General features: G+C 46.1%; 1 protein-coding gene across 4 annotated transcripts in view; it reads right to left on the bottom strand.

Moving 5' to 3' along the window:
* slc39a10 (solute carrier family 39 member 10) overlaps window positions 1–25,306 on the bottom strand; it is a 48,532-nt gene that overhangs the window by 9,364 nt on the left and 13,862 nt on the right. Inside the window, exons 1-2 of one of the 4 annotated variants that reach the window (XM_049727627.2) lie at window positions 3,675–3,812; window positions 502–577 (exon numbers count right to left, since the gene is read on the bottom strand). The gene's annotated coding sequence lies outside the window, so the exon portion shown is untranslated. Of the gene's footprint in view, window positions 1–18; window positions 481–501; window positions 578–1,362; window positions 1,467–3,674; window positions 3,813–25,306 lie in introns of those variants that run through there. The other 3 variants (XM_049727628.2, XM_049727629.2, XM_049727630.2) reach the window with 3 other exon arrangements.

Raw genomic sequence — 25,306 nt, forward strand, 5'->3', positions numbered from 1 at the left:
AGCGAGCGAGCGACTTACCTCCTCGGGCGGCTGGATGAAAGGTGTGAAATTACCAACGATGGCACTCTGACTGAAGGTTCCGCATTAAGTGTGGCGACGAGCCTACTTCATGCTTGTCCACACTGTTTATAAACAAGGCGGCGGTGACCTATGAACCTGGCTGCTGATAGGGGAGGGCAAAAGCAAATCACACCCTCTCACTAGACACAGAGGCCTACTGTCTTTCCTTGATTACAAGGCTTCAGCGAGGGGGGGTTGGGGGGTAGACCCAAAAAAGTGATTTCTTTCAAAGCATTTCCATTTGTGAACTGCAAATATGCAATCAGTTCCTATTCTGAGGGGGGGGGGGGGGGGAAATCACTCAATAAAAAATGCAAATGCAGCTGAATTTGTGACCAGTGAATACAAAGCAGTTCACAACAATTTCAAGAAACTTTTCAGAGTCCACAATTTCATGCCCAACGTCCAACTCCAGCTAACAATGACACTTTGGCAACTCACGTGAATATTCTTTCTTCCGTGTGGGACCTCCACTTGTGATGCTGCTGTTTTAGGGGGCTCTTCTCAAAACGGCACTCTGAAAAGAAAAGAAAATTCAACTTTTGCCTTATATCAAATCAAATCAAATCCAGCAGCGTTTTGTTGTTGCTCTTGTTTATAGACGTGCTAAAATGTAGTCAAGTGAAAGAAAGCGTTTGCATGTGGCCGTTCTTTCCGGGTCACCGATGAGAGCAGGATCGCAGTTATGGGGGGGGGGGGGGGGGGGGGGGGCTGTTGTTGAAACCTTAAGCTGCTCCATCGGATTCTCACATGACCAATTCAGTTGCTTCTCGTGTCAGTTGCAAGCGTGGGACTGCAGGAAAATGCAAACGCCGAATGTCGTGTGACGAGAGAGAGAGAGAGAGAGCCAGCGAGCGGGCAGAAATGTTGGAAGGCAGCCGGGTTGTGGTTGGCAGGTGCCTCGAGTCACGATACTTTTTATTTATAATAATACTAATTTATTTTGCTATCTCAGTTCAAAAAGTCAAACCCATGTCGACACGCTTACAAGAGTGACTTATATCAATTTGATTAGTACAGCTGACAAAAAAAGAAAATAAAGGCACAAAAATACAAACAAAAAGTACTTTTGGTTTTATATATCTTAGCAGTTTGTCAAATTCTTAAATGAGAGAAAAACGGAATCAGGAAAAAAAGACAGACAATGGGAAATTTAGAAAGCATATTTTTTCCAGCATTGTTTTGAAAGTTCGTGATTGGAACAGAATTTAAGAGCGACAGGCAGGTACTTGCTAAAAACAAACTAAATCCCAAGAGCAACTACAACGGAATGTGTTCAACAACAGAAAACTAAGTCCTTACCGCTTGTCAAAAAGCCGCAACCAAACGTTTGAACCCAAGCTAAGACCACAAAATGCTTTCAAGTCCAGAGGCTCAACTCATTTGTAGGGAGCCACGGTGTGTGTGGGTGTGGGTGGGTGGGTGTGTATGTGCACGCATGTGTGTATGTGTGTGTGTGTGTGTCAGGTAGCTCCATTTGTAATGCATGTGGAAGGTCCTAGAATGTTCACATGAGAATAACCTCATAAAGACGTAAAAATTGTGAGTTGACTTTCAGCGTTTACGTCGACGTGGAAGTGAAGTCGACTTGTTGACTAATTCAGCTCAGCTCATGATATTCCAGCCTTTTGTCCAGAAATTGGTGGACGGAGAGGGAATGAAAGAATCCTCACTCTTACGTGGTGCAATCATGGAGCAGATTGTGGACACTGTGTGAAATGCCACCACCGCGGCAACCTGCTCCATGTTTACCAGATAGCACAAGCGATCTGACCTTCACTCAGGTAAGGCAGCAAAATAGAAGGCAACTTCATGGCCAACACCATATGCATGCATTCACTTCAGAAAATGGATGGATGAATGAATGCATTGCGAGCACATGGTCAGGTGAATTTTTCTTACTTTGTGAACTATTTGTGTCTTATTTCCCTCACCTGCAGGCTGTCAGTGGAGAGCAACTATATGTACAGAAAGATGGCGAGTCAACATGACAGTTTGTCACAATGCATTCATTGCGAAGTACTTTCCAGTTGGGCTAGGAACAACCGGCAAACATTTCTACATTGGATTATTATTCGATTTTATCTTGCAGTGTTTGTTTGGCAACAAAATGACAAGATGTGCGGCCTGGCGAGTGACATGGGAGTCATGTATGTACTCGCTTAGCACCAATTAACCTAAGATGCTTTCTTAATGACTGCAAAGAGAATATTGGCAGGCTGGTAGGCCGTGTGTCCTCTCAGGACCTTACAGAATTTAAGTCGGCTAGTCTTTCACGGAATATAAAATGTAATTCGCTGCCATGAGAACAGCAAATATGCGGGGATTACTTTATGCTACTTAAGATGCATTGCATTCTGATCCTTAAATCTCAGACTGGCACAAACATGAGATAATGTTCATTTCACCTAATGGAAACAAAAAGCAAGACTTAACTGTGTTGCTTAACGTATTACCGTGAATTTAAACATTGAATTACTTTTTGAAAATCACTATTGGACGTAGGCTAACCGGTCTTGCTTTCTCGGATTTCATTCGGTTATATATTTGCTTTTCTAAGCTCCGGCAGCGCAGTCACGGAATTCGGCAAAAACCCAATGACCTTTTTAGCAGCTTTCCTGTTCTACAAGGAAAGCGTAGAGCTTCGGACCATGTTGATGCCCAAAACTTTGAGGAAGGCCTTTTTGTTTTGGACTCACATTAGCCTGGCCTTTTGGAAACATTTCAATACGTTCCACATTTTCTATTCCGTTCAATTGCAACCACACGAGCATTTTTAAAGATTTGGAATTATATGTTATTTTGAAAGTGTCACAATCCAAGTATGGAAACTTAGGGGGCAACCTGTGCTCTTCTATTTTTCTAAGAAATGGAAAAAGCTGGAAACAAACCGGAAAATGCTTAGCAGTGAATGACTTAAATATACTGTATTAAGGGAAAAGGCATCTTCGGGGCTTTTCCGATAGCTTTGTGTGTGTCGAGTCGTTTTAAGTAGTCACATTAACTTGGTGAATTGGCCACTTACAGCAATTGCGGTTTAAGTGCAACGCTCACTGCAGCGGCCCCGAAATAGACCGAAGGCGGCGGCGGCGGAGCGGCAGCCAGCAGGGCTTAGTCGATGCGGCACGCCAATGAAAAAGCAAGATACGCTACTGGCTGTCTTTCTCCGTAAATAAATCATCACTACCCGTCTGAATGTTCAAATAAAGCAAACATCAAACGAGATGCTCGCTAAGCGTTCGCTCGGTTCGCTGCACGTGGCGAGGATTAAGACGCTCGAAGCCTCCGTCAAAATCGCGATTATTAAATCTGCCGCACGATTAAGGCAAAAAGAGAAAATAGCAGCAACGGCACAATAAAAAGAGGAAATGACTCAGAGCAGCCTCTTTATTTGCAGGGGTTGGCGACAAGCAGCTGCTAAAGTCGCTCGTAAAAAGCAAGGCAACAAGAGCTAGCAGATGAGCACGCAGGAAATGAGATGAGAAAAATCCAACCAAACGACATCGTGCAAACGTTTGCAACAGGTGGCGAATTTTGCTTTGGGAGCAGAGCTATGCGCTCGTGTCCATGTTGTGGGAGTGAATGAAGAGTAAATGCCTTATTCGGGTCGTTACCTCACTCGAGTGCCGTGTGCAGCTCCTCTCCACTCGGTACGAAAAAGAAAAAAAAAAAAAGAAAAAGAGAAAGAAACTTCCGCGTGTATGCGGGAGGAAGGGGCGCTCATTCCCCAACGCCGCTTACGCACTATTTGCCAAGTGGCAAGAGTGGTGCTTCAAGCTGCCTACGCAGTTGGCGTAGAAGAAAACGCCGGCGTTACTTCCACACTGCAGCAGGGAGCAGACTGGCCGAACTAGTAAAGAAGACACAAAGCGGGGATTGCAGACAGCTTTCATTTGGGCCCACCAGGCTACGAAATACTAAATTGTGGCCACGATATACAATATGGATCAAATGTGCGCAAAAAATAGCAATAACACGATTGTTTTGTACACAGGCATGTAAATCGAGCGCACCTTGGTAGACTAGAGGCAGTCGTGAACTGCATTGTCTGGCAAGTGTGCGCTCCATTTGACGTCCGTTCTTGGGGATGATATTAAACCCATATATTTGCATTTTATGCGCTCATTATACCTTCCTTGTCCACAAATGAGCATCATTTGATCACTATTTATTATTGTGTAGTCACAAATGATCTTTTGGTGCACACGTTACATCAATAACGTGGTCTTAATTTCATTTTGTGTGTTGCAGGTACAAAATTAGACATTTTAAACATTTTGTGTGTCAACAGACACTTTTAAGTTTTCACTTGCAAATACTGATATAAAACAACAATGAAGACAACAACAACAATCAGAAATTAGCCCCTTTCATTATATGCACGTCAGCATTGGGAGACATGGGAATAACAAGTGTAAAGCTAAACATGTGCAAAAATATTCAAGTATTCTCACATAACGCAAGAATGACCGAGCACAGTTTGTATCGATTTTTCCATCAGTAGCTCCATGAGTGGTCCTTTTGTTTACTTTGGACTCATGATGTGCTATATCCAAGTAATCAATGGATTGACACGCGCCGCACTGAGCAATTCGTCAGTTAATACTGCGTGAAATGATTTTGCGTTCCTTGTTAGGATATGAACAACTGACTTTAGCTGTGAGCACCTCAAATACGGATGGTGCTGATTTTCTGTGCGCGTTCATCTTCCCAGCAATTTAGCATTCCGAGTTTGAGCCAGCAGACCGTGCATTTAGTATCTAGTGCCGATCGTCTCGATGAACTTTGACTCCAACAGGAAGTCGGCCATTTTGGTTTGACTCAATTCCAGACACCGTACGCATTTTGTTGCAAGGTAACTTCAGTTTTAAATCAGCCCCCATTATAAGGCGGCATCCAAGATGAACGGGTAACAATAAAGTGCATTTTTTCTGCCGTAATCTTGATATGTTGCAAGTGTCTCATATTTAAGCACATGATCGTTCAACGGTGACATCTTATCGCTGAACATTTTCATACAATAATAATGAAATTGCATCATTCGATCAATAATACACACGTTTCTTGCCTAATTATACATTTATCATGAAGAAAACAGTCATCATGAGTTGAGTGGGGCCAAAGGAGTAGTAAAAACAATGAGATTTGCATAATGGCCCAGAAGAGCCGCTTCTACGGCTTCCGCCTCGGGCCACTTTGCTTTGTCACGACCGGATAAAAGAAAGAAAAAGTCCTCAAGCGCGACAGCGCGCTTCAGATGATCTAATAATGTCGGATGACATTTAGAGCGCCGGCTTTGAGTTTTATTAGAACTAAGTTGAGGGGATATTCGCGGGAGGTTTCTTTTAAAAGTTCAAGTGCTCCTTGTGCAAAAAGGTCTTCGTGAGAGCATGCCGGGGGTCTCGACGACGGTTGCTGTTTGCACCCCCCCTGGCTAGACAATACACAAGAGGCTTCGCGTTATATAATAAGAGTCAAAGCCTAATCACGTGGAATGTGTGAGTGCAAAGTAAGTCAACCCACCCAAATCTTTTCTCTGCCACTGAATGGCGGGAACAATTTGCAGTTGGACCTACGTACCTTGAAAAAAAAAAAACTGAATGGAATTTAGGTAAAGGCCACAGAGTGGAGAGAAAAAAAAAAGTCATTCCAACCAACGTTCAATTGTTTCCATGCTGAGTAATGGATGACTTGCTCGGATTGGAGCGTTGCCGCTTTATTAGTCATGTGGCGGCGGAATAAGAAAACTTGAGTTTGATAAATGAGAATTCCTGATAGAGATGTACTTTATTTATTATACATTAAGTTTGACAAAGAATAGCTTGAGTGCGTCTCTGGTGAATAGAGCAAGGCAGAAAGATAGCGTGGCGCTAACCCACTTGCTTCAGGCCTTCGGGGGCTGGCTGCCTTCTGCGCGCCCGCCGTGCAACCATTTCGGGCCACGTGTATGAATAAATCATGCAACGCAGAATACAACAAGAGCAAGCTGGCTAAATATTTCATTCCACGCCGCAACCTTAATTTCTGACAACCACAAAAGATAAAGAGGCTATTGTACAACGTTGTTAAAGTTAATTACATTTCCCCTTGTAAACATCAAAAGATTGTAAAATATGACAAACACACACGCCTTCACCAAAAAAAAGCGCCATTATCTGTACGTTGTCATGGTAACGACCAGTCGGGAAGTACAAATAATTTTCTTTGCTACTTAAAGGGGAGTATGTATTTTTTTTTTTAAATCACTTTGTTTTTAAAACCAACAACAAAAGAACAAAAGACATCTAAAAACAAAGTACAGAAATAAAATGTGACATTAAAATGACAATAACATTGTTTTTGACCTAAAGGGAAGAGACACACAATGAAAGTAAGGGTGAGCAAGTGAGTTAACACGAGATGGATGACTTCCGCGGGTGGGTCAATGGACAAGTTGGTTTAGCGATGAGATCTATTCTTTAATGAGGTTGGCTTGCTGGCGAAATGAGGCCGGGAAGGCCATAGTGGGCATTCAAATCATAAACTTTTATTTAAAGGCTCTTCCCAAGGCTGACATGATTGAAGGAGCACTTTTGGAAAAAAACATTAACAGCAATTTGATGTCTGCACATGTATACTTCCAAAAATCTCGTCCATCATTGTGGCTGGAGACTGACACCGAAGGACATATCATCTTTTATTTTGCAGGTTTTCATCCGCGGCTGGAGGCGGAACCCGATGACAGTTGACAGAATTAAAATAGCGACTTACGATCAACAATGACAACATTTAAATGAACCACAGGCGCAAACGCTTGTTAGTTTAGCCGGTGCTTTAAAAGAATGCCGATGATAATTTCCCTAAACTTGGATGCCAAAGTCCATTATATCGATCAATATTTTCAAGCACGATGAATGATTGTAGGTGCGGCATCGATTCCTTACAAATACAATAGGAGATGTAAACAAAGCAAATTTGATCATTTCTGTACGTTTGTGCCCGGGGAGGCCTTGCGCCACATTGAACATAATAATACGCGTTCCGCTTGCTTCCCAACAGAAACACACTTCAATCCAATTCCTTGCACTAATGAAGCTATTATTTTTGCCAGCATCAGATTTGGTAGTGTGAGGTTAATGGCTTCATTAGGCAACAAATCGCCACCCAGGGCCTGCGTAATACGCTTTGCCCGTCCTGCCTCCGCCATATTTCATCATTTGCCGCCTATGAATGTATTAAATTACTGCAAAATAGATTATCCCTGGCTATGCAATGCTTTTATTGCCAAATGCCGCGATGCTTTATAACTGCAAATGGGTTCATGCCAATAAATTAACGCCTAACGGCCGGGATTCCCGTACGCATCTATCTATCTATCTATCTATCTATCTATCTATCTATCTATCTATCTATCTATCTATCTATCTATCTATCTATCTATCTATCTATCTATCTATCTATCTATCTATCTATCTATCTATCTATCTATCCATCTATCCATCTATCCATCTATCCATCTATCCATCCATCCATCCATCCATCCATCCATCCATCCATCCATCCATCCATACGTGTAGAAATGAGTTAATGACGCAGCAGGAACGTCAGATGAATGTGACGATACCTCCCAGTCCTGGCAGAGCTTTTAATTGGCTCAAAGCGAAGGTAGGGAGGAGTAATTGCTTTCCCTGGATATGTTTATCATTTGCATTGTAATCATCTGTCTGTGATTATTTAAAAAAATGCCCGCGTGAAAGCAAGTTTATCAGGCTTGTACTTATGGAATCAGTAAAACTGCAGCAATTCCTAATGTAAATAAACAGACGTTATAACTTTTATGAAGCTCATTTATTTTCCCACGCGTGCACTCTGTGACAAGTCGTCCTTATTTAAAAATGAACCCGCCCGTCCGGCCTCATTTTTCCACCAAGCCTGGGTAGAAAGCGGCGACGGCGGCAACATTGTCACGCTTATTTGGCCCGCAGCTGCCTTTGGCTGTGTCACACCTCAAATGCTATGCAATCCTTCACTGCGCAATGTAACGAGGCCTTCCCCTTGAGTGACGCTAGTTAACGCCGGCACGGCAACTTGAATCACGACACTGGCGGGGATGTTGTAATATTCGTTCCGCATCTGGCACTGTTGGTGGAATAAGGTGAAAATGAAGCCAAGAGCAAAGTGCACTCTGGAACAATCACCTTATTATGGGTGAATAAATGAAACATTATCATTATTTATGCCACTTCCCAGAGCAGAGCTACTTTTTTTTTTTTCCCCCAGCATCTGCCGCTGTGTTCAATTGTCCTTCAAAAACTCTCGTACGGAGTTTTTCTTTTTCTATTTTGCTTCAGGTATCATTCGGACATGGAAAATACAACTTGATTCTCAGAACTTTACTTTGGAATTCCCCCGTGTGGCATTTTAGCACTCAAACGACTCAACTCGTAAGACTTGATCTTAAATGAATATGACTTTACGCCGGTAAAATGCAACCTAATTCGTTCACAAGTTCGTTACGATGATGGGGGGTACGTTTAGATAAGATAGATATCACGTGAAAAGGATTCCCTGACCCCGAGTGGTCCCGACAAACGGCTCCGGAATGGCAATAAAAAGCAGCCAATGGGCCGCTCGCCTCCCCGATCAATCCTCAACGTGGTTAGCGCCTTATAAAAACGTCCGAGCCGTAAAGGTAAATGATTTCTTTGGGCAACAAGGTTTTTGCAGTTGATCATCGCCCCGCTCGGCCATCCCCCGCCATTAGGATTTCTGCTCCCGTCTCCAAATAATGATCTCCTAGGAGGCCCAGATATGACTGGAGACAGGCGATTACAGAGAAAAAGCTACAATCGATGGATAATGAATGCCAATGAATCTCTTGCCGAGGCGGAGGGGAGGGGCGAGATTGCGGGGGCACGGAGGGCCGCCGGGCTTTGATTAATGTCTGGCGGCGCACGGTAACCAGGACATCCCATAATGCAACGCAAGGCGCTGTCTGGAGACTTCATTTTCTCCGGCTTCAATCCCCACCGAAAGCCGCTCTCTCTCTCTCTCTCTCTTTTTTATTTCTTTTGAACTTTTGGTCGACGTCTCCCAGTTGACCAAGGCGCTAATGGGACCATTAAGAGTTTTAGCGTGGCCATTAATCAGCTGCTCTGATGCGGTCCAATCTCAAACAATTTGCAAGCGAGTCTTTGTTGCTCTCGCGTCCGCCCGCCCGCCCGCGCACGCTCGCTTGCGTATTCATCCCAGTAGAATCTTGGAAATATTAGCAGATGCTGTTTACCACAGGAGGGCAAAACAACATTCAAATCACTAAGTGTTACCAGAAATGGAAAGAATGAGATAAAAACAACAATTACTGGCATTCATTTTTTTGGTGTTTCCACCACAATGCCAGAATTGACTCTGCGAGGTCAAACAGACTCTTTCATGCAAATGAGCTCGCATTTGGGAAATAGGCAGCTCACCAAAGCACATTTACTTCTCGTTTTTTTGTTTTAATATTTGATGGGTGGACAGAAAATCTGGCAACACAATTTGCAATTTTAGTCACGACATACGTAAATTTGATGCATAATTTGTCTTTGCGGGCCACAGAAAATGATGTATCTGGCCCCCGGGCCTTGAGTTTGACACCCGTAGTTTCGATCGTCTTTTCTCCAACCAAACAAATAGGTATCTATTTTTTTCCGCTTTTCTCGGAGCTTCCCAAAAATCTGCCGCGGAAAGCATTTCCCGAGCGAACGGTGGAGCTGAAGGCAAATGCGTTTCAAACCGTATTTGATGGCAAAATGTCGTTTCCTCCCCGGAGCAGCTCAAACGCTTAAATGTAAAATGGTTGAAATTGTGAGAATAGATCATTCCAAGTGGTCCTTATTGGCCCCGGCCGCGCTCTCGGGAGGTCACGACAAGTGCACCCGAGCGACGGCGGGATGAATGGCGAACGGCTGGCATCCATAGCACGCTAATGTCGTTTGGTGACGCATCCCGCTCGTTACCGGGGCCGGCAAAGAGCGGTCCCCCCGCTCGCTCTAACGAGCGGCATGTCAAGAAAACAAATGTTATGACACAGCCATATTAGATATGGCTCTTATTGCCGTGACGGACGTCGAAGAGCCCAACAGTCAACAGATTTCTCACGGATGGCAGTCAAGAGCACGACTCGTGACTGTAGCCTCACTTTTCCAAGACCAAATACGCTGCAAATTGCTCCGAGCAACATTCTCCGCCATTTTGTTTGTCTCCAACTCAATCCCTCCTCATTTGTTTCCATCCAATTAGCTACTCCAATTAGCCGGCCTTTTCTTGGTGACATTTTGCATTCTCTCAAGAGCCTTTTGCAAAATTTCCCAACCTTTTACCTCGTGAGAAAGGGAAATAGAACAAAGTCAAAATGCATCATTAGGATTTTTCCAGCGCTGTCCTAGTCCCTAATTACGCACGGCAAGAATTTTCAAAGGGAGACGTCAAAAATGAAAATCTCGGTTGTTGATGAGATGATAATGAGCCACCTGTCTTTACCGACCGAGTCCTGCCATATTTCATTCTTTGGCCGTTTCATCTTTGGGGAGAGCGCCGAATAAAACGCTGAGTGAAATGCCGAAACGATGAAAGGAGCAAAAGGAAGAGCGGGCTCTGGCTTTATTTGCCGAAAAAGCTCAACAGACGTTTCTTTCTGACTCGCAGATCTAAAATTCAGTAGTACAGCCCACTTCTTGATTGAAATCAGATTCATTTCACATTAGCTCCAAATTTCCCCCCAAGTCCACTAACACAAACATTTTGTTCCAAGTTGCATTTGACTCACATTCTTTCAATAAAAAAAAAAAAAACGATTTGGGCCCGCAGTGTGAAGCTAGTCTTTTTTAGAATTGATAAAAGAGCATCTCGGAAAGCAGTTCCATCACGCTCAGTTGATGACGGCATTTAACAGACTTCTGCTACATACTACTGTCAAAAAGAGAATTGCAATCTCACTTTGAAAAATCTTTCTCCGTCACTTGACTGAGGCCAGCCCTGGAGTGCATTTATCCTTCATCCGGAACCATTAAGGCTGACGCTTCATGTCGGTGACCCGTGTATGCGGGTTCCTACCATCCGTCACCGCCTCCCATAGGTCTTGGATTTTTCTTTTTCAATTGCAGTAAAACATATTGATCGGCTGTGATTCTTCAGCTTTAGCCTAACGAGTATCAACATCATAACAGGACGCAGGGAAACGTCTCTGTGCCATTAATTGAACGGGAAGTCGGCCATTTTGTTTCTAAGCAGCCATTTTGGGTGCATTCCAAAGCTGAATCTGATCAACCAAGCCCCAATCCCAGACAGATGGCTAACATAAAATTAAAATAACCTTTCACGAAGACAACGACTGTATCAACGAACACGCTAATGAAATCAAAGGCATTATAGAGAGCCTACTGCCCGTCTGGTTTCACTGCTTTGTGTTCAAGTTGCATGCCAAGCGTCTGATCTTTGGTGCGGGCGAATTTCAGGCCGCCTCGCAGCCTCGGAGGAGGGGAGCTGTGGCCTTCTGATATCCAAAATGCAAATGTGAACTTTTCCGAGAGCCCCGGAAGCCGTTTGATGGCCGAATCTCCTTGGCTAGGTGTGAGAAAACAATCGGAGCTGCCGCTGTGCCTCGGTGTCTGACAAAGTGCCCATTTGTGCATCCAGCGGGTGGTTAACAAGACCGCCGTGACGGCTGGACCTTCAGATAACATAATGGTGGCCATAATAGTTTGCTATGACACTTTTTTTCCCACCTCACTTATTCTTTCCCGTTGTTGTCTACTTACCCCGCTGGTAACGTTTTTCAAGATGATAAATGCTCAATTAAGAGACGAAATACATCTTCGGTGTACCTGCGACACGCTTCTGGCAAAATAGCCGAAAGCTCAAGAATTATCGCTCGAGCGTTTCTCGCCCAAAGTGCCATGGCAAAGGATCCACTTCAGCTGCAAACGGGGAACGGGCGAGAATTTCGTGTTCCCGATGCCATTCTTGACACCACGGTCTCTTTGTTGAGTAGAGGAAAGAAAGAAAGAAAGAAAGAATACAAGCCTCTGATGTCATTTTAAACACCATTCGTCTTGTTTGTTTATATATATATATAAGAAGGCCGGGTTGTTGAACCCTCCCTCGCTCGCTCGCTCACCCGCCACAAAGACGTTTGCCAGGCTCCACCTTTGGCGATTTATTGAGCAGCCACATTGTCTCACTGCAAAACTCTGTCGTTGAGGTAACTTAAAGCAACATCTTGAACATCATCTGGAAGGCGCGCTGAGTTATAATGGGATGGAATTTATGCTCATTTACTTCCACTCAGCAGCCTGAAAGCCGCTTGCGGTACTCTATAACTTGGGATGACAGCGGCGGGGCTGACGTGCCAGCACTGCAAAGCGCTCGGCTGCGCAAGATGCTATCTCGGAATACAGATATCAGCGCAGAGGGCGGGCGGGCGGGCAAAAAGAAAGAGGCAACACCATTTAACACGAGCTGTTTACATTTGCAACAACAGATGTTGAGCTCAGATGGCCAAGGAACAATGGGACTTGTCACCGCGTCGACTGAAGCTTTTGCGCCGTGTTTCGGCCCGCTTTTCACATTTCCAAGCCTCCGTTTTGCTCTCATTGACGTTACGGGTGAGTTGAAATGAACTTTTAGCGAGAGGAACGGGTGGAGGGGGGGGACGGGGGACACCCTCGACCGGTTGCTTGTCAGTCGCAGGCCACAAACAAGCAATCCCGCTCACGGCTATCTTCAAATGGATTTCGTACGTTAGCCCAAGTCGCTCCATAGCCTTTGGAGAATGACCACTTGATGGTAAAATGGGACATTTGTGGTCAACTTTACTAAAATGCTGAGTCTGAAAAATAGCCGTCAAAGTGAGCTATTGTCCAACTTGCCCGGCGTGCCTGGTGGATATCCGCATCGTTGTGATCAATCAAAGGGCTCTCCGTCTTCCGCCGGATCCATTAAGCCCCTCACCTTCTACCACTTGTGACTCCCTGAGGGTTGCTGCTGCCATTTCAATCTGAGAGCGACCCCGCTGGCAAGTGTTGCGTTGTGATGAAAGCAGTAGATAGCCACAGCACACGTTTGACAGCGTTGCATTACAAAGCGTTAGGCGGGAACGGAAAGTGCTGCTCACCTACAACCTACAGAACACACTCAGGTAAGATAGGCTGAGACTAAGTACTTTGGGTTACGGTGGAGAGAGTTAGTGGGGTAGGATACCGTTACGGCTATTATGACACCCCCCCCTCAAGAAAAAAAAAAAAAAAAATAGTGCATAACTGCCAAGACTAAAAACTCCTCTAAGAGCAGATCACAGTATGTTTCCATCTTGGCCTATAGAGGGCGCAGTGGTTCTTTTCATGGACCCGTCGTTGGTGTGCTGCAGTGCACATTAAAGAGTTGAATTCATTAAAGCGCCCTCCACTTAATTCATATTTGATGTTTTCAACAAATTCTTTTCAGGTCAGAATGTTTGGAAAACATTGCGCTATGTTTTCACAACACACAAACAATCCAAGCACACGCATGACGAGAGCACTCACCTTTTCACTAATGCCTAGTATCCGTTTGTCTGTGTGTGTGAACGCAAGGTGAACAGTGCAAATGCAAGTCAAAGTGCTATGTTGTCTCCGCGGGGACTCCACATTGCAGGACGTCCATATTTACCTGTAACTGAATTGCTATTTCATTCTCTTTCCACGTTTTCAACCCATGATGGCCTTTTTTTTCCCCTACCCATGGGAAGTATAAAAATAAACCGAGCTCTCTCCGGTCCGCCGCGCCTTTGTGTTATCAACACACAAAGACCAAATGTGCAGTCTGACATCCAATTCAAATGATAGCAGAACATAAGTAGGTAGTGCAGTAGCAAATGCCAGCCAAGATTCGCATTCATAAATTATTACCACTTATTATTTTCATACTGAGGAGAAAATGCTTGACATTTTCACTCGCCATCAAGCCTATACGGGGAGTAAGTATACTGTACACTATATGATGTTTTAGCACTTATCCTCATGAGGTTCACCAGTGCCGTGGATGGGTGGGAGGGAATTGGGGGGGGGGGGGGCCTAACCCGGCTGACAATTGGCGAGAGAAGCAGGTGACACACTGGACCGGCTGCAAGTCAATCACAGAGCACACAACTGAATCCCCTGACAGATATGACATCACTCCACACAAGGTTACTTGCAGTACTTTCAGGTAGTGCAAGTAAAGCACGGGTGTGTATTATATTTGATTATATTATATTACTTATATATTCTATCATTGTATTATATTTTCACCAGCTATCGTGACTAGCTCACAATACTTAATTTGCTAATGTATGCACTAGCAGACAAACATTTCACCCGCACACAACGGGTTAAAGGGTCATCCAATCTGGCCTAGATCTTTGTCATCCATTTTCAGCATGCGCTTTGTTTTTTCCCCAAGCATACATTTTCCATCTTTTCACGGGCGTATGAAGGTCAGGTGAAGGCAATGCAAGGGATTACGGGAGCTCAGTGAATAGCCGCTGTGTCCACCAGGAAAGGGTGAAGTTAATGACTTAGAGAGGAGTGTGGGAGGTCTCCAGCCCGTGAAAACGGATGCCTTTTATTGCAGATTGACCCTCTGCTTGAGCCTCTCCTGATAGTCCGGATGAAGACCTGGGAGGCGGGTGGCGAGCGGGGAGCGTCTGCCCGGATTTGCAGTTAATGTACCGGCGTTAATGAAGTCGCCACGCTTCGGCGGAGGCGTCCGTCCCCTTGTTGATCGCCTCGGGTCCAAGGCGACTCTGTTGTGGGTCGTAAGTGGCTACGCAATTGTGGATTTCACAAGCCTCGGGTGACTTTGGTGGACGGATGGCCAGCGGTAAGTACGGGCAGGAGGAGGAGGAGGTGGAGGTGGAGGTGCGGCTCCGTCGTTGGCTTAAGCCAGGGGGGCTTTACAAGCACAACATGCCCCAGTAACTCCCATTAGCAGGAACAAGGCTTTGCAGATTTTGTTGACTGACTTACAAAAGGTATAATGGGAGACTGACATGACTATTAGGAAAAGCGAGCAGCTCTTTTTTGGAGGTCAAGATGGGCGAGGCCTTTTCTGCTGACCTACATTTTCGGGCAAAAGATTTGGAATTTCCCAGAAATGACCGAGGTAAGCGTCGAAGCGCAAGAGGTAAAACAAGGACATAACGTAATCTGCGATTGTTAGGATGTTTCCCGGAAGCGGCTGGCGGTAGACAAAGCCCCCCCTCCGGGGTGTGTGTCGAGCAACTAATTGCCGTAACGCTCGGGTGGTGCACGCGGACCCTCGTCTCGACGTACCGCTAATTGGCGCGCCGGCGTCACCGCCGAGCTGATATTTATGCGTGGCGGCAATCTGCGCGTCTCGCTGCTTGACACCCGGGTCAGGCGGGGGGGAGCGCCTGGCCTCGACTGACGGGTAGAGGTGAAAACAATCTGACGGGCAAAGAGTTGCGGTCGTGCTCATATAACGGCGAGGGGTGCCGGCTGGCCTCAGTCACGTGCTCGACGTACTTCAATCTGAGGGATTTCATTCTTTTCGCCGCGTCCGTGTCGGATTGATGATATGTGGAAGAAGGCTCCACGGCGGGGCACATTCATGGCCACTTCTGTATTCTTCAACAGCTTGTTGTATTTATACCGAGAGGGTCCAACAGTGGCATATAATACGTCGTTGAGACTTTCATGCCAAATTGGATTACAAGCTGTTTTGAAGGCGAGGGAATAACTCGTCCCTCTTTTTGTTTATTTGGCGGTCGATAAATCCACTACGGATGAAGACTTGCCGTATTGCGCGATGCATTTGGTAAAAAGCCAGTTTGCTCGGGATTAATTTTCAGTGAGAAGCGTTTGGCATTTTATTTGGTGTCACTAACATCACAGGCCGACTTCTGTTGCATCCTCGTTTCCAGAAGAAGAAAATCTATTTGCCCGAGTTTTTGTGTTTGGAAACCGCGGATAACGTTCGTAGCTCTTTGTAGTCAAAAAGTAAAGCGGGTGAGATGAGCGACGAGACGCTCGGGACTGGTCGACATACAAGCTAGCAGGAAATGCTGCTCCCTCTGGAGAGGAATGACCCCACCCCGATGTACAAGTTCTGCCAGATATGAGTCGATTAAGGGCTGTTTGAATGAATAAATAAACTCGACTTGGCTTTGCTAGCTAACGTTATCAATGATGGCTATCATTTCCGTCAATAAAATAAAATCAAAACAAACATGTCGAAGAAAAAATATGAAAACTCACTGAAATGAGGTCTCATTTTAGCAAAGCGGGCCCCTGGAGTCATGTCTTGGACTTTGCGTACGTCATCATTAACACAGCCAAGAACGTTGCGTCCGTTCCTTTTGATTTGTGCGACTCCCGACACGTCCTTTCAAAGCCGTGCGGCTTTTCATGGCATGGTAAACACGCCTTGATGCGCCGCTGTTATTAATGTCTTGGCTTTACTAGATAACCTCAACTCAGCTTTCAGTTGCCAAGAGGGCTGTCAAAACATGTCACGCTAATCTGTGTTTAGAGATTAATTCTGCATCTGAATCTGTCGCAAATTGATGCCAATGATCAAGGCAAATTCTCCTGGGCTGGAGGAGATTTGTCATCTTGCCTCCATTGCATCAAAACTAAACATGAACGTGTGCCGCAGTAGTAATTGTCCAACACGCGTTGAGATGCTATTAAAAGATAAACAATGAAAAGATCAAACGTTGGAGGTGACACATTTTGATGTGAACGTGACTGTGAATGTTTTTTCGTTTAGAGGTGCTGCCCTGCCATTGGCGGAGGACTAATCCAAGGTGCCAGAAGACAACGTGGGCCTCATAACTCTGCGGCTTACACCCGGCCCGTGTAATAAAATCCATTTCGTTCGTGGTCGACGAGCACGTTTGAAATGCGGCGGGCCGGTCGTACGCGAGAGTTTCCGCACGGTCGAGTGAAGCGGGTGAGCGCCGAAGCTTCATCTTTTGGGCGGCGGGTTGTCAAGTTGGGCAGCGTAGTTATTTAGCAGCACATCGCCTCCCACCACATCGCCATTAGCAGATGCAGATGGCGCTCCTCAAGTCACAAAGGTGCTCACAGTTGTCTGCATTTTGGCAATATGTGCAGCACAGCAGATGGAGGGAGGGAGGGAGGGAGGGAGGGAGCTAAGGTGTGTGTGTGTGTGTGTGAGTGAGAGACGCTTCGTATTAAGTGGAAGACCCCCCACGGCCGTCAATGCAGGCAGTTAAGTCTGCGACACATTGACTGCACTCTTGTTTTCATCCAATAAAGCAGCACATTTCAATGTCTTTTGCTCCCACACGCAATGAATAATTTCATTCAAAAGGATCAATTTACGATACGACGAAAAAAAAGCTGTGCTGAATAGAAAACACAAATGCACTTTGGCATGAGAATTGAATGAATATTCGTGACGGACTGCAAATGAATGCGATATGCAGCTCGGCGGCAATCATTCGGCTAGCTTAATGCTAACACGCAATGAAAAACAACAGACGGGTTAAGAACTCTAGTATTGCCATCTGTTTGAATTTTTACAATTCTTCTTTGGGTCTATACACGTATATGCATTACACTGCCCCCTAGCGGTGCCGTTCTTGAACAGATCACCTCGCAAAGGTTTGAAATCCCAAAATAGACGCCATTAGGAAGTAGACACGATTTAACACATCCAATTTGTCAACATCACACGTCCGCTTGTGTTGAAGCGCCACACATATCACGGCCCCTCCTCTTTTCTTCTGGCTCCGGCGGCAAACGATTTCATGACATACCGAAATTGAAATTGACCCACCCTGGAGTTCGCGCCACCTGGGAGCCAATTTTGCCCGCTCCCCCGTCCGGTCGGCGTGGAGCCAAGCGGCCCCGAGGCCGCCCGTCACCTCGGATCAACGGCCGCACCTGCATCTGTCACCGCGCCAGACGAGGGACAGAGGGGCAGATTTCAAATGAAAAGATGGACTTTGAAATGGCAAAATGACATTGACAGACCACGCTGGCGCCAGCGTGGGCGCACGTGCGTGACTTTGAATGTCGGGGGCATAATGGGAAATTGCGGCTTGTGACAGAGCTCGCGACGACCTCCATGGAGGTGACTGCTGGATTTGCTCTCCTCGCTTCGAACCCGCTTTTAGGCACCGCCAGCGCCGATTAAACAGTAAATGTTTGATCAGTGCGGGATGGCCCTCATTTCGGAACGTGTGATGCTTTTAAGGGAGGCCACGTCAAACTGGGCTCAACCCAACGACCAAATGTTGTTTTGAGCAGATGTTTGACGTTCCTTCCCCCTTTGTATGAATTCACTTTCAAATGTGTTGCGCTGCGAAATATCAAGCGCACTCAGCTGACCTCCTCACCTGCTGTCAAAAAAAAAGAAGCCAAGTAGGAAAAGGCTTAATTACTTCACTCGGTGCTCAGTGGTGTCCATTTTAAATCAGCGCAAATGTGAATGCATATTCAGCGGGTGGATCACAGAGGCGTCTGATTGTTCAGTTTTTTTTTTTCTGTGGAATAAACAATACCATTTCCTCCATCTCCCCCGCATAGCCGCACTCCCATCGCAATCTCGCTCTGATTATGCCTTCATGCCGCTGTAAAGTGAATATTTATTGAGCACTCCGTCAACTTTTGCGGCCGTCCGCCCGTCGTTTGCATACTGATGCGAGGCCAGAAGGTCGCCGAGATCTGCGAGAATATATTGTGCGCGTTTGCCCGCTCAGAGCTGGAATTAGCGTGGACCTTTAGCCAGCGCACGCTAACAAATGCCTTTTCACGACGGCGCCCTTATAGCACGGGAATAAAAATAAAAACAGGATCACCTTCAAGTCAAACCCGATCCAGTATTTAAAAGCCTCTGTGAATATATCAGTGCACTGCCTGGTGGCCCAGCCCGACCCAACATAAGCACTGCGTCTTCACAATATCATTAACCACGTGAGACGGAAATCAAACACAATCGCAGTGACGGGAAAAAAAGGAGCGGAGCCACTAAGGTAGCCGGCATGCCCGAGCGTTGGCATGACCTGGAGCCAACCGACATGGGCATTCTGCTCCACCTCACCCGACGCCCGGAGTGTCTTTTGAGCTTGACGCGGAGAGACGGGGACATTTGAGGATGCCGCCGGAGCTGGGAATAAATAAAGGCTCCCTCCCGCTCGGAGGCTTGACAAGCGCTGACGAGACTTGAGCGGTGGGTGAACCCGCCTGACCGGTCGGATCAGCGTCGGGCCAATGGAGGTTAAACGCTTCAATCGGCTTGCTTACAAACGCCAGCTTCATCACGTTAATAAAAAAGAGCAACCAGCGACAGGTGAGCCAACCACTAGCTTGAATTGTCAGGAAAAATGAATGTTTAAGATTTTAGTCGCTATTTATATTCCATCTTCCCACAAGCAATCTTCCGATAATGTTTCCGTCCAGTACGTAAGCCCAGTTGCTCCGCAATTCCCGGGCGCTCGATATCGGCGCGTGGCTGCCATAAACATTGGAATGGCCGCCATTTGCGAGCCAAAGCTCATATCGACGTCCAATGCGACAAAAAGCACGCTAATCCGCCCATCCAGCCAAATATGCTAGCGCCCCGTCCGCTTTGAAAGCGCGTCAGTCAATACGGCCGCTCTTCTGTAATTTGCTCATTTGCAAGCATTCCGAGGAGATGGCTCAAAGCGACGTGTGCACGCTTGCGTGTGTGCCGTGTCTGTGTCCGCATCTGTTACGTTGAACATGATTGAAGGCTTTTTCCATTCTCCTGACAGAACCGTTTAGGGGCCGGACTGAAGGATGCCGAGGGCCTCTCTCTCCCTCTCCTCTCTCCGCTTTTCACCAATTTAAAACAACTCCTTCATTGTCATGGATGGTTTTATTCGTCAACGGAGGAGGAGGGGGAGGAGGGGAGGAGGAGGGTGTGGACCTTGAGGTCAAAGAGAAATGACAGCCTGTCCTCTTTGCGTGTAGCCACTCTCGCACCTCTAAAAGCGATCATCGTGTATTCACAAAGGTTGGCAGACTAACCTTGAACCAAAACCCTTCATCATGTCCGTAAGCATCCTGACAAGATTAGATTTCAAAATAAACAGCCATTCCAAATGTGCCTTTGACCCTGACAAATATAAAAATATAAAATAATGAAAATATAAAAAAATAAATACTAATTGAATGCCGTCGACACCATGACAGCTTGGCGTGCATGAACGGGAAGTGTGAAGATACGTAAGGTGTGAAGAAATGTCACCAGATCGACCCTCAAAGAAGTAAAAAAGTGAAGGTAGCATAGCAGCCATGTTGCGGTCGTCAGGGTCATACATCTCGCTCAGTGAAAATGGACACGCTTAATGAGTGAGCTAGCAGCGGCACTTTGCAATAACCGGCTGACAAGAGCGCCTCGGGCGCCAGGCCTAAGTGACAGGCGGACGAGCCGCCGCAGAAGCTCGCCGAGGACAAGGAGGCCCGCGTCACCTTTGCTATCGGGCCGGACCTGACACCAACTATATGGAGCTAACCAAAAAAAATGATTACAAAGGGAGATTTCAGAAGAAATTGCCCATCTGAGGCTTTAATGTTGCTTCGATTGAAGCAAAAGCACAAGACGTCCCCTTTGGCAGACGAAAAGAACATTTTGCGAAAGCGGCGCCCTCGGCCATCCATTTCCAAGTGACACCCAAGAGGCCGTTTGGAAAAGATGACCTGGCAGCGTTTCTCAAGTATTCAGTCAGGCATCTCCGGAGGAAACTGGAGTGTGACAATGCAGGAACGGACGGACACAACCTGCCCCCCCCAAGAGATCAACGGAAGCTGTTTTGTTGTGCTTTTGTCCAAATTCAGATGAAAACTTCCAGATGATACTCGGAAGTATTTCTCGTAGCTGATGTCGGGCTGCCATTTTGCGTCTCACCCCGATGTTATCGTGTCCTCCAGACAAAATTTTGCGATCGTCGATGGGCAATGCGAAGGGCGCCCTTCTCGTTGCCTACTCCAACTATTGATTGCCCGGCCGTCATTGAAGACATTGATTTTGGATACTTGGTTGCTCTCATTGGCATCTTCCATGTTTGACAAGGATTGCTTCAACTTGGGCACGGTGGCTTCATTTCCTCTCATTGGCATTCTTCACACACCTTCAGATTTCACCTTTTTATTCCTTTGCGGTCAACTGTTATAATTCTCATTCATTCACATTGGCTCAGCTCTTTTACCGACTGTTTCCTTGACGCATAGCTGACACGGCCTTTCTTTTTTTTTTTTTTAACAAATAAATGGCTGAGTGCTCAATTTACCTTCTGCTGACAGGGGGAAAAATTTGTATGAAGTATAAGCACAAAAATAATGAATATTAAAGGTGACATGATAATAGGTCTGCCATTGCTTTTGAATTGGAATCAACACCATTATTTCATAGCAAACCCGTAAAATAAATTGTCTTTTCAAAATGAAAATCACCAAATCATGAACCGATGGACAATTGATGCCGTGTTAACATTAGCATATGCCAAAAAGCTGCTCATCATCACACAAATTGCAGCCATTACAAAGCAAAAAAATAGAAAAAATGTCGGCTCGTACCACGAGGAAGCTCAGGCGCCGCATCCGCAAGTGAAAAGTGACTTTTCCATAACGTAACCCCGAGCAAGCGTCTGAGAGCCCGTGCGAGCTGACAGTATGATTTATTTCATCCATCAGCCGGCGGAGTGGAGTTCATTAACTACAAGAATCTGTGTTGTGAGACTCTTAAGACATCGTAGGGCTTGGCGGCCCGCGTTCATTGCCCAAGCCCCTCCGGCGTGTGCGCGGGCAGGCAGGCAGGCGTACGTGCGCGTGTGCGTCACCGCACAACTAATTAAGTGTCACTTTGAATATGACAGATTGCTATCTGCTGATGAGAAATCTCCAAAAGGAGACGGGAGTGGAGGCCGGGGCCCCGCACCGCCCCGTCAATGCTTGCAACACGCTGACAATCACGCAAATTGTAATTGTGACACAAAGTCAACAGCCGCCCCGCTGGGAAAGGCTCAAAGTGGTCAAACGAGAATTTGTCGTGGAATTTGAATAGGCCTTCCTCTCCAATTTCAGCCTTGTCAAAACTTTGCTCCAACATTCTATGTGGAGACTTTTAGGATGGGCCAAAACGCAAGCTAACGCTGGCTGACGATGATGCACTGCTCAATTTCGTTCCTTTGCCGTCTGTGTTTTGAAATCAACAAATAGGGTGTCGCATTTCAATTGGCCCCCGTTGTCGCCGACGTTTGACGACCTCTGAAAAAGCCTCTGCGCCATCGGCCATCTTGAAGTTGACTCTCGTTGCTTTTCGCAGAGGTGCCAAAGAAGAGGCGGAAAAAAATCTGACAATGACGATTCATTGAAGGATGCGCCTTTTGATTGCGCTCCTCTATCGAATCTCATTCCTTTGATCGGATCCTCGGGGATTAGCGAGTTTGCGTCACATTGCGACAAGGCCCCCCCCTTGTTAGCGCCGCCCGGTAGAACCGTGCAAGCGGCTACAAAGCGCGTATGCAAATGCTCAGCGTGGGCTGCCTTTTTCAATTAAACGCTTTGGAAAACGTTGCCACAATCAAGTCAAATATTTCCCATGACATTTTGTCGCCTCCTATGGAACAGTCAACGCGTATTTTGCTTCGCTGAATCTTGTCATTTTAAAAAACACATTCGACTTTCTTTATTTATTTATCTATTTATTCATGAATTTATTTATTTATTAAAAATGTGGCATGTATCCCGTTTTATTTATTTTTTGGTAATATTTTCTTATTCAATGAGAATAAATACGAGATTTAAAAACTACATTTCTCGAGATGACCCGAGTTTTAGGGTCTTGACTAGGCAACAAATATGATGCCATGTTAATGTTTTGCAGCACCGAGCGAGCGAGCGAAAGAGCATTCATTGAGATGACTTGAATCATTCAAAGTCATCTTATTTCTACCGGCGCTCTTGCGCCATTCGGCTCCAGATGGCCGCTGTGACCCGCAGCCGTGGCTCATGTTGCAGAACACTAACGTCATATTCTCTCACTAAGAACAGAACGTACTTTGTTTTCTGCTCTGGTGCAAACAAAAGAAACGAAAAGTAAACCATATATGACAGTCCACTATGGGGCAGGACGTTGTCATGGCAACAAGGACGCAACCGTTTGACTTTGCGCCTTGTTAATCCTCGTCCTCCTCGCGCCGTGACTCTCATTTCCTTCTCATTACTTTCCTCTACGGTGCGATCAAAAGGTCCCGTGAGTCCACACTCGACCTCAACTCCGTTAACCCCGACCGACCGACTGACTAAGCTCGGTGGCCGCTCCTGTTTTATCACCTGAAGGAGCAGCAACTTTTTCCTGAAACTAATTAAAGTTGAGGCGAGAGAAAGCGTCTTGCGAGGAAGGGAAATGAGCAGATTCAGCTTGGCTGAGTGATGTCAGGGAGGATTAACAAGAGCGCTGTCTCTCACTCGTTAATCTAGAAGGTCCCGGTTATGCCGTGCCTTTGCTCGCTCGCTCGCTCGGGCCTTTGTCAGGGAAATTCCGCCTTCATCGCTTTTGTCTGACGCCGAGCGTCGAAAATTTGCAGACTTGTGGCGAGAAAGCGAAGCGTGGAGAGTCTGCGTTGCCAAAAAAGCACCTGTGCAATGAAGAAGCTATATCAGTACTTTTTTCTTTTTTTACCTCCACTATCTGTCCGTTCACTGATGTACGCCACAGATCTTGAGTACTTTTGTCACCTCTGCATAAGTATAAAATACGAGTGGTGACTTTTTCCAGATGTGAAGGCCGCCGGTGAGGCACACGAGACAGACGACAGAAAGCGTGAGAGAGAGATGAGAGTCCCCCCCACCCCCACAAAGAGTTTACATATCACAAGATTTTTGTTTCTGAAAAAGTTCAACTGCAGCCGGGGGACCACGTCGAGGAGGCTTTTTACGGCTCGTGCGTAAGAAGGCGAGACTTGAATTTTCATGCACGTCCACGTCGGCCGCGGCTAATCTGACAACCTCCTCACAGAAATCCCTTTAACGCCGTCTGATACCTAGCACACGCACACACACACACGCACACACACACAGTTGTGCGACATTTGCACACATTCTGCCCGGGGGATCAGCAAGTGATTCGCAAATGAAATCTGGCTGACCAAGAAAAAAAAGAAATTGAAACATGGAATTTATTCCAACACGGATTACATCCCGTGCAGCCCAAAAACGTGTTAATTAAGCGCGCTGAAGACTACATTAGAAAGACTAATTACTTTAATTAATTTCGCAAGCACGGTTGCAAAGAGACTGGTCGTTTTGCCTTTGTGAGAAAAGAAACCGGAAGTCAAATCGAGGCTCGCGAGAACGCCTTTGTCCTTCAGCACCTCGGCTCGAGACGTTCGACGATATGCCGAGGACTCTCCGACGGTGCGTATAATCGAGCACGTCTGCGTAGCGAGACCGGCGCGATGATCGTTTACGGCGGAGGGAGATGTTGCGGGCGCTGTCTCGTTAAATATTCATCGCGGATGGTTGGACATTCAGATGCTGTCAGACAGACTGCATGCGAGCCAGCGAGCCAGCGCCGTTTGTTCAATCTTTGAGCAGAAGGTCAAAACTCCCAAGTAACAGCCAGCAGATGTGATTGCGACAATCATTTTATTTTTGCACGACCTTTTGATCTTTTGCAGGAGATGGCCCAACCTGGCCTCGCATGCGCTTCGCTAATTACAAATTCTACGTCCGAGCTCAAAGATGTATCATGTATGAGCCTTTAAATTAAAGCAAGGTCTGCACAAACAAACAAACAAACTAGTGGACATAAAAGGCAAAAAAGGCCTTGTGTGGCATTTTCAGCTGACGCTATGGATTCGCTGCGGCCCGTCGGGCTTTCGTTGCTATGACGACCGGGTGGAAAGTAAGCCAGTCCCACCAAAGCGTTTGTGATCATCAAAAGTCCACACACCCCTGTTGGACTTGCCCTCTTTATTGCCACCATTGAAAAAACGGAATTGCCCATGAAAATGTCCCAAGTGGCTTTCAGTCAGGCACTTCTTTCAAACTGAGACGAGCAGGAAAGAACAACAAACGTTGATCATCTGGCCAATTATGGTCAACATGACATTTTCTAGGTGCTGAAGTTGATTGCGACCTTCGGGCTCCATCGTGTTCCTCAAATCTTTTTTTACATTTGAAATGTGGGAAATTTTCACATGAGGCTCATTCGAAACGCTTTGGAAGGCCCTTTCCAATTTCTCAGATGA

This window comes from Syngnathus scovelli, chromosome 8 (genome assembly GCF_024217435.2).
Source record: "Syngnathus scovelli strain Florida chromosome 8, RoL_Ssco_1.2, whole genome shotgun sequence".
NCBI lineage: Eukaryota > Metazoa > Chordata > Actinopteri > Syngnathiformes > Syngnathidae > Syngnathus > Syngnathus scovelli.